Source organism: Calidris pugnax, unplaced genomic scaffold (assembly GCF_001431845.1).
Source record: "Calidris pugnax isolate Ruff unplaced genomic scaffold, ASM143184v1 scaffold54, whole genome shotgun sequence".
Lineage (NCBI taxonomy): Eukaryota > Metazoa > Chordata > Aves > Charadriiformes > Scolopacidae > Calidris > Calidris pugnax.
The window spans coordinates 14,150,267-14,160,060 of NW_015090864.1; positions in this window are offsets into that span (position 1 = coordinate 14,150,267).

Consider the following 9,794-nt stretch of genomic DNA (forward strand, 5'->3'; position numbering starts at 1 on the left):
CAGCATGCAAAACGAAAGCCTAGGAGTGGAGGGCCAGACAGATCCCCCAAAAGAACCTTCAGGTTATTGCACCATCCACAGGCCATTCTGGTAGCACCTCTCAAGTTCAAAAAACGACAGTTATACTGAGAATATCCCAAGGGCAATGTCTAAAAGACATTCCTTGACTTCACCTTGCCCAGTTTCCTGTTATCTATCCATACTCCAGTGTTTTACTCATTCACAGTTGGCCCAGGTGAGCTTAGAAGGGTCTACCTATGCCTTACACAAGGCATAGGGAATGTCTGTGGATGACCCAGCATATGGAGGCAAGAAGGGCACCACACTGGACAGGTTCAATACCTGGAAGAAGAAGGCAGGAGATACAGCTTGGGAAGAGTCATCTCCCACTGCCTTCAGTGTTTTCCCAGAACCCACAATCACATAGATGCACAGTGAAAACATAAGCATGCCCCTCTTACTGCAAATGTGAGAACCACCCCTGGATGTGGTGGAGGAGCAGATTGGCACAGCAGTATTGGTGCCCTCTGTCCCTCCCAAAGCACCCTCTTCCCTCCATTTGACTCACTCCCCATTGCCAACAAGTAGCTCGCGCTTCTGAATGCTGGAACACTTCCTAGACCTTCTGCTAGCCAGAGCAGTTGGAAGTCCTGTGCACCCTGACCTGGTGACACAGAGAAATTTGGGCAATCACCTAGTAGCTGAATAATAGGGATCTAAATGGGAGAGGGATGATGAATCTTTGGCATCTCCTCATGCTCAAGACCCTCCCAGAAACCCTGCTTGGTCTGCAGGGTCTGATCCCTAGGTATCAGCACAGGGATTGCTCACCACACTGGGGAGCTAAGCAACAGGTTGTAGTACATAGGGTCACCCTTCACTTTGTTTCTTCTCCACGTGGAAAACATGTTCCCCCAAAAAGTAGCCCTTCTTTTTGGTTAACTCTGATAGTTTTTCATGTGCTGGACAGCACCAATTTTTGCAAAGATGTAGTAACTGTCTGCGCAGCTACTAAAACTGTGTCTGTACTAGTTGATGAAAGCGGTGAGGGACTGCACTCTGGCCTGATGGCAACTAACTCAGATTTGTTTACTCTCAGCTTTGTCTGGATTTCCTATGGGGAACGGTCCATTCTAACTCCCAAACTTCACCCAGGTGTTGCCAGCAAGCACTAGCTCACACTGACCAAAAACATACGGAAATCATGCTGGTAATTCTCAGTAGTGCCCAGGTCTACGCTGCACCTTAATTAGTTTATCAGTCTAACTGTGGCTGGTTTAATTCACTAAAATATGAAGCTATTCCAAGTTGATATAAGTAAGTATTGGAATGACTGTAAGTTACAGAGCAAAACTCTTTCCTTGTTCTATCCTTTAGAAAAATAAACTTTTCTTTGGACTCAAAAATAGGTTGACAACTGAACAAAATTATCCTAATCTGGTTTAATACATATTAAGTTGAATTCCATGAAGAGAGAATTTTCCATAGGGCAAAGGCAAGCAGTAGAGTGTCCCAGAAAAAATGGCTTATTTCAATGAGTATTTCTCAGGTAAATCTGATTAGTTGCCAAGGAATTGTTTCTTTCCAAAGTTTGTAATACCTTCCTCTTCAATGAGAGCTGATTACGGCTGGCAGCATTGTCATTCTGGGGCAGTAGGTCAATAGGTTAATATCTTGGCTAAAGGACCTGAGTGTGCTTCACTTGGCAACACGGCAGCGTGCTGCCAGAACGCAGCAGCAGCAGACGATAATAGTGAGCTTAACTTCCCCAGTTACTCTCCTCTTCGCCAAGGGAAGCATTAAACACAAATATCCCCGGCCTCCATTAAATACCTGCTACTGTCCTTCTGCTGGGTTTTAGCATCTAGCCACAGTATTGCCACCATGTCTAGAGATATTAAACTTCTAAGCTACATTTTTATTTTTTAAAGCAGTCAGTGTATAAAATGTTCAGATTTCATCTGCAAAAGTGTGGGCCTTTGGAAGGATGAGCACCAGCTCGTCTCTGGTCTTCCTTAGCCATAAAACAAGATAACATTTAAAAGCAAAAATTGTTTGTCAACACTGCCTCATCATGAACTTCGTATTTTTTTCTCCAAGTACCACATTTACATAATTAAGAACCATTCATGCATTTTGTTTTTAAATTTTAATTCACCTTAAACTCTGCAAAATAGAATGTCTGTACTTCACTTGAATGGAGACTTGGAGGGATTCTGAATATACTGATGAATGCATATTACATTTATACTGATTGCACCAAGATCATATATGTATGCCACAAAATTATCTTGTAAGACAAAAATCAAGGCAGTAAATATCAAAGAGGCATTTTCAATAAATCCAGTAAGTTCCCATCACTCTCAAAAATGATATTTTAATTATATTCAGAGAGTGATACCGCGCATGTCAAAAAATCAATTTCATTAATTTTCTAACATTTCATCCAGATACTGTATCACAAAGGTCTGGCAGCCCTTTTCTAATTATGGGTAATTGAGTGAAAGAACATTTGAATTTATATTAACATGTGAACTTTTTGCATGAAGGATACAGAGCTTTCCAGCAAGATGCTCAGCATTTTACTAAGGAGCTGAAAAAACATCAGCTCCTATTCTGTGTTGTATGGCAGCTGAGGGCACTCCATCTTTTATAAGATTGCTCTGTATCTTGCAGCATTAATTTGAAGTGGGTTCTTGGCCATTGGTCACAGCATGGCATTTTCTGCCTAGCTGAAATCATCTTCATTCCATTCAATAAAAACCATACACCTTTTGGATTCACTACGTGCAGTCACCAAACTGTTAAAGTGGGCTTTGACCTTTTTCCAGTATATATGTGGTACCTGGGTTTTGTCTGTTTATTACTCGTTAAAGTTTTTCTGATGGAAGAATTTGCCCCAAAGGAGGAGAAAATAATTGAAGGTTTTATTATACGCTATGGCGTGATGAACAAGCCATGAAGGAAATCTCAAAAACAACATAACATAGAAATGTCAGGGAGTTTCCATTCAAACACAAATCTCACCAGAATAAATCAATGACTGTTAGTAATCAATCTGAAATAATATTAAAGAACAAAGGTGTGCGTAAGATTATAACTACAGGAATGAAAAAAGAGACAATGTCATGTTTATAAATTCTGCAATGGTGACAAAGAAGCTTCAACCCAGTAAAGCCAATGGAGCAGTTAGGAACAAAAAAGCAGTGTCTCCAGATAGATTTAGAAAAACATTGAATTTAATTTTTTTTTCACAGCAAACAAGATGTTCTCTGGCAAATGATATGAATCCTTTGTCAAGGCTGTCCAGATGGCCTTTGCAAATAAAATACTGCACACAGCAGTGACATACTTGTTGGACAGATAACTTACAGATTTGGAAACAGCCTGTTGGAGAGCTTCTTCATTAAACTAATAATGTTTCTGGTTATTTGGTTACAAGAAGCCAAGGGCCCGGTGACAATTTAACAAAAAGGAAAGTTTTAGCTGCTATGACAACCTGGACAACTGTGTTTCTCCTCCTGACAGCCTGTCTAAACTATATGAAATCACGAACCCACAATGAAAACTAGATTCCAGAAAAGTTTTAAGAAATGTAAAGCTGTACCTGCGAGGCTACAGGAAATCTAACACAATTATTCTGTTACCCTTTTCATGAAATAAGAGTGAGAAGATCGTGAGACGTGTTGAAAAACTGCTTTGGTTATTGTTTAGAATCTTCTTTAGAAAACTTCTTTTTTTTTTTTTCCAGAAAGTAGGTAAAAATTATTAAGACAACTTTTCTCAAAACAGGAGTTCTTTGGTGGACTTTATTGGCAACTAAATGGTCCCAATACAGGTAAAAATGCAGTAGAAAAGACAGGAGAGAGGAAAAAGACAAACCCAACAAATTTCCAAGAAAGCTAAGGCCTTTTAAAACATAATTTCCCATTCAGTCAGCTCTTATTCAGGCTCTCTTCTTTCTTTTTTCTTTTTCTAGTTATATACCAGAAAGTCCATAACACCAATTTTCTATCACCTCCATGGCGTTTCTTTGCCATCCCTTTACTGCATCCTACAAATTCAGGTTTTAAAAATTTTCCTCCCATATTCCATAGCCAAAATGTCTTTCTGTTTAAACTGTGTCTTCACAAAACAAAATATTACTCTGACGGGGGGAGTGGTGGTGTTACAGTAATTTTACAAGACACAACATTTCGGAGCAATTTTTCTACAAACATAGCAATAAGGAGAAACTACTGAAAGAAACCAAGGTTCAAAAATGAACCAATTAGACCAGACCTGTTCTATTTCTTGCTTTCTGCTTTCAAGCCCCGGTATGAAACAAAATTACCCATGTAGAACCTCAGATCTCAGTCCATATTCTTAAGGTGCAAGACCAACAACAGCAGACATATACACTAATTCTATTTAGTTTATTTGAATAATACTCCTACCATTATATGTAATCATCTGAATAAAGATCTGTGTGTTAGGGGCTGCTTCCGTCTCCTCCAATGAAGCTAATGACTGGAGGTAATCCATTGCCTAAGAGTTAATCCCTTTGAATACGATTCCCTGAATTTCTAGTTAATCCACTATAGTCTACAAATGGGTTCTCCATTTCATGTATAACATCAAAGTATGCCAATGTAAATGTTCTCTAGTTAATAAATAACCCAAACAAGCATTTAGCTGAAAAGCCATTTAACAACAGCTGTAATAAGTGACAAAGAATATTATGAGAGAGAACATCTCTTGAAGAAGATGAGAGATGACTGAAAAAGGGAATCTGATCTGTAATGAATGCAGTACGGCTGCTTGTTTACAGTGATTGCTGCATTGTAGCTAAAGGAGGTGCATGACAACCATGCAGTGTCGCTGTGACAGCTTCCATTTCCCTAATAACCTCGCACCCTTCCTAGTATTATTCTATCAGATGTAACATGTATAAAGTAGTGCATATAATTTTCAATAATGTGATATAGCCTTATGGGCCTATAATGATGAATAGATTATATGAGCAGGACACTAATTTTCCAGCCAAAAATAGAGCAAGGCAAGAAATACAAAGATACATCTAGCACTATTTTCACCTGCTTCTTAATGATTATAGACCTTCAGTCTGGCAAAGACGTTCTCTGAAAGGAACTGTTATTTTAGCTTTTTGCGGCAGTTATCTTAGTGTAAACACAGACATTGATATACCCATTGTGCAACCACATGGAAACAACTGAAGTTGATAAAAACAAGTTTATAATCCAGTGGTCCATTATCATTTTACAGGGTCTGTTTTTCTCCTTTGAAGTCACTGGGATTTTGTCATTGCCATCAATGGAAATACAATCAGATTCTTAGTCCGTATGGGTGGATTTGCTACATATTACTTCCTTCATCACAGAAACAGCTGCTTGAGAACCCCTTGAGATGATCAGGCATTATTATTAAGGACACTGCCATAAATCATATGCTGTATATGTCCCCCACTTCCTATTTCAGATAAAAAGCAGATTACACTGAGAATATACAAACATTACCGCAGAAAAGAAAAGGAGTGGGGCAATCTGGAATAACATGGTGACCATGCTTAGACTTTGGCAGCTGTAGCAATGCAAGCAGAAGAGGAATTAGGCCTAGGATGGACCTGACAAGCTTGTTGTCAAATTGGAAATGGGACTAGAATTATATGTGTGATGATTTGCCTTTGACACAGATGAAAACATTTGACTTTTGATAATCAGATAATCAGCTAATAAAGCCTTGGGCTGTGCTAATTTGTTGGAGTGGAATGTGTTTAGACAGGATGATGAACATGTTTTGATAAGGCATTTGTGAGATGGCACAGTTGTGATTCCAAGGAGTTTGGTAAGATATTTGTAAATCACTCTAACCCTAACAATGTAGTCAGTGTGGAGATGATGTAAATGCAAATGAATCTGATCTTTAACAAATGGAGTATAGGATCTGAGTGTATTTTGCAATACATGGCCATATGTAAATTTAAATTATGTTTAAATCAGATGGCACGGTTTACAAAAATACATGTATTTGCAGTGGTTCTTTGGGGAAGGGTAAGACGTGCAGTAAAAGCAGCATCATTTAGATGCATGTGGCTGTGTGTGGAAAAGAGGTGTAACGTGAGAGGACAGGGTAAAAAAGCGCTGGGTGTGAGAGACTGAGTAGGAGGATAAAAGATGTAGGAGATAAAAGGGTTGAGAGAGGAGAGATATAGACAAGGGAAAATGTATGTCTGATCTTAAAGATAAGGGTAAATAGCTTTGGTTCAGTACAGTAAGCAACAGGAGGCCAGGTAGTGATTCATATGGCCAAAGCAACAGGAGAGGAGATGACACAGAAGCCTGATTTTGGAGAGATGATTGGAGAAGAATAGAGAAACATTAGAGAGAAGGTAATAAATGAGCACCAGACTATATATGAAGATACCAGTAGGTACTAGTCATTAAGCAAATATATTTCTATTCTCCACTAAATATTTGTAGGAAGTCTCCATTTTCATGCATTTAATATTATGGATGGGTGTAATTTGTTGTGTTTCTTTTTCAAAATACCAAATAAAGGTATCTTCAGCCATGGATTAATCATTTGCCAAACTTAGTTTTTAATTAAATGCATTACTGTGCTATATGAGTGCATAAAGGAGTAAACATCAAAGTTACTCTGTCTACTATTGTTAAAATGTGAAAACTGTTTTTTTCCTTTGGAATTTTAAGTTTTATATTACATGATTTAGCCCAAGGCAAATATTTTTTACAGCTGAATTATAAAGTTCTTGAGAAACAGGTTTATAACAGAAGTGCAGACAATCTTCAAAAAAGCATTGTAAGAACCAAGTCAAATTATGAAGCAAAGATGGGCCCGAACCCAAACCCCAGAGCTAGCCACTCCATTAACTTTTACATACACTGTATTCAGATTCAGCCTTTGTTACACTAACTCATCCTTGCCATAAAATCCCATTACTGATGTGAAAATGGAGAGCTGAACAAATGTGTAAGCAGTTGCAGGATCAGGACCTAAAACACCATGACTAAAATGTGAGAAGTAGATTATAAAAAGAGACTTCTGCATGTTTCATTTGATGCCAGTTTATATTCAAGATGATTAAAATTTAAACATTTTCAGATATATATATGTAAACCAAGGATAGAATGTCTTCACTCATCATTTCAGGGCAACTGATACATGGAAGAAACCTGGGCCAGTATCTGTGAACAAGAGAGAAAAAGATGGGTAGAAAAACAAGACTAATGCCATTCACATTATGATAGGAAAGGATGTGAATGTACTGCTCTGCTATGTTTCCTAGGCCTTGAGAGTTCAACAGAAAAAAAATAATAAATCAATTCCCAGTGTGAAATCCGAAATGCCCGTGAATGCTGAAGAAGGGCAGAAATCCTCCTCCATGGGCCACATTAGGCAGCAGAGAGGCCATTCCTGTTCAGCTGTCTGGGAAGCCTTGTGCACATCTCTCTCTGCTCAAGGGGAGGAGGCACTGGTATTTGAGACATGAGTGTGCTGAAATGAACCTTGGTGTATGGATTAGTGGTTACAAGGTAGACTGAGGTGATAACAGCAATCTTCATCATTAGTCTTACAATTTATCACATTGTACCATCTTCACTAATGCATAGGTTCTGTCTGCATGTAAGGGCTTAATTTTTCTTTCAGAGAATGGAATGTCTTTAAAATATACTGGCTCCTAACATGCTGTGCCTGCATCTGTGGAAAGTGACTTGTTAATCTGATAGGAAAACAAATGGAAAAAATACCACTGTTTGTTCGTTGGTTTGGATCATCTTTATGGCATACAACTGAGAACAAGTATTTCCTCTCTGCAGATTCATGGAAATTACCTGAGGGACAATGTTAATCCCAAAGGGAGAGAGGCATCATTGTCATGTGCTAAGTGTAATTTTTGATATACACGCTCTCTGGGTATCTGCTTACTACTTTTCTCTTACAGAATTAATCTTGGCTTCTGAGACTGACTTTTTAAAACAAACATGTACGTGTACACTTCCACAACCCCCCAGTAAGCTACCATCAGCAGGTAATTTCTGTTTTCAAAAATAGATGTACTTTATTTTAAAACCTATATTGTCTCTCAGTCAGTCGCAAGCTACGATGTGCTTCAGGACAGAACCAATTTATCTCAAGGACTGTCCAGCAGCATGAGAGTTTTAATAATCAGAGAGGACTGTTAACTCTCCCCTTCCCCCTTATTCTGGGAACTTCTCTAAAAGAAAAAAATAAAGGGGACTTAATGCGCTACCCATAAAATATACATCCAAATCAATCAAGGAAATGCATAAGCATTGCATATGATGATCCAGGGACTGCTTAAAGACGGGGAAATGAGACTGAACCCAATAACTCAGTCTGACTAGATCCAGCCTGCCTGGTTTCCAGCCCACCTGCAGACATGGGCAGGGGCAGGAGCAGGGGCAGGGGCAGGAAAGAGTAATGTGTACAGAGAGTTTAACAGGACCAAACCACACTTTAGTGCGTGATATTACAGAACCGCAATCACGGAAGGGGAACGTCTGGTGAAAACTCAGAAAGTAGTGATGAGAGAGTGTGCAGTATGAAACCAGCAGACAGATTTCCTACAGACTTAATCTCCAGACTTCAGCTGACCTTAAAGTCGGAGCTTCAAAAGGGCAGCGAGGGAGAGTGAGGGTGGAAGGCTTAAACTCGGGACTGGAGACAAAGGGATGGAGGAGACTGAATCTGTGTATGATTTCTGAACACAGATGTAACACATTTGTAGTTAATCTGTGTGGCTGCAGACTTACAACTATGTTTGAAAACTATTTCAAACATAGTTACATCTTCGGAGTGGACAGGGATTTACTACTGTGGCTGCACTGGGAGGATGACCCTGCCCCCAGCAAAGCCCAGCTCTTTTCCCTCTGTATCCTTCAGAAAGACTCCTCGTGGAGTAGGTCCTCTAACAGCCCTTTTTCCTGATGAAGCGTTAACGGAGTTTGCCTCGGCTGTGCATCAGTAACAAATTGTTTTCAAACTCTGCTCTGGGAGATGAGAGTGGCTGACATCCACCATTGGCCGCAGGTCATTTTGCTAGCGCAGACCCATCTTTGGGGACCATTTAACACCGTGTTTCAGCTTTCAGCCTTAGAGCTCTTCCTCTCAGCCCTACCCCAGCGACCGAATTGCCTCCACACGGAGGAGCACAAAGTGCAGGGACAGCCTGTGAGGCAGAGCAATGGGGCAGGGAAGGGACAGGCCTCATAGCTGGTGAGCACCAGACCGTGCAGCCAAAGCAGCAGGATTCAGAGCCCACTCTGTCCCCACTTTGTGCCTGTCCCCTGGTGCCAGCGGGGAGGGGATTGCTCAGGAGGAGATACACAGTCCCCAGTGGGGACTTCACACCACACGGGGAGCAGAGCCAGCCCTGGGGGACGCAGCAGCTGCTCAGCCCCTCAAGAGGCTTCGTGAGAGAGAGACAGGCTGGGGAGTCAAAGCAGCAAGAGAAGCTGGGAGAAGTGGGAATGACAGCCAGGGTGGGCAAGAAGGGATGCGGGAAGAGAGCCCAGGGGAGAGGGTGCAGGAAGGGCCCCCCAGAGATGCAGAAATGCCAAGGGACAAGGGCGGTGGGTCCAGCTGAGCCTGCCACCTGGGGCTTCCCTCGCAGCAGCTCAGCCCACACCAGTGTGGCCAGCAGCCCCCAGGGGATGGGGGTGTCCCACTGGGGGGACCGCGGCCACACTGGTGGGGCCGGGGGCTTGGCTGCGTACTCGCACGAAACAAAAAGAGCAGGTTGGGGGTGGCGG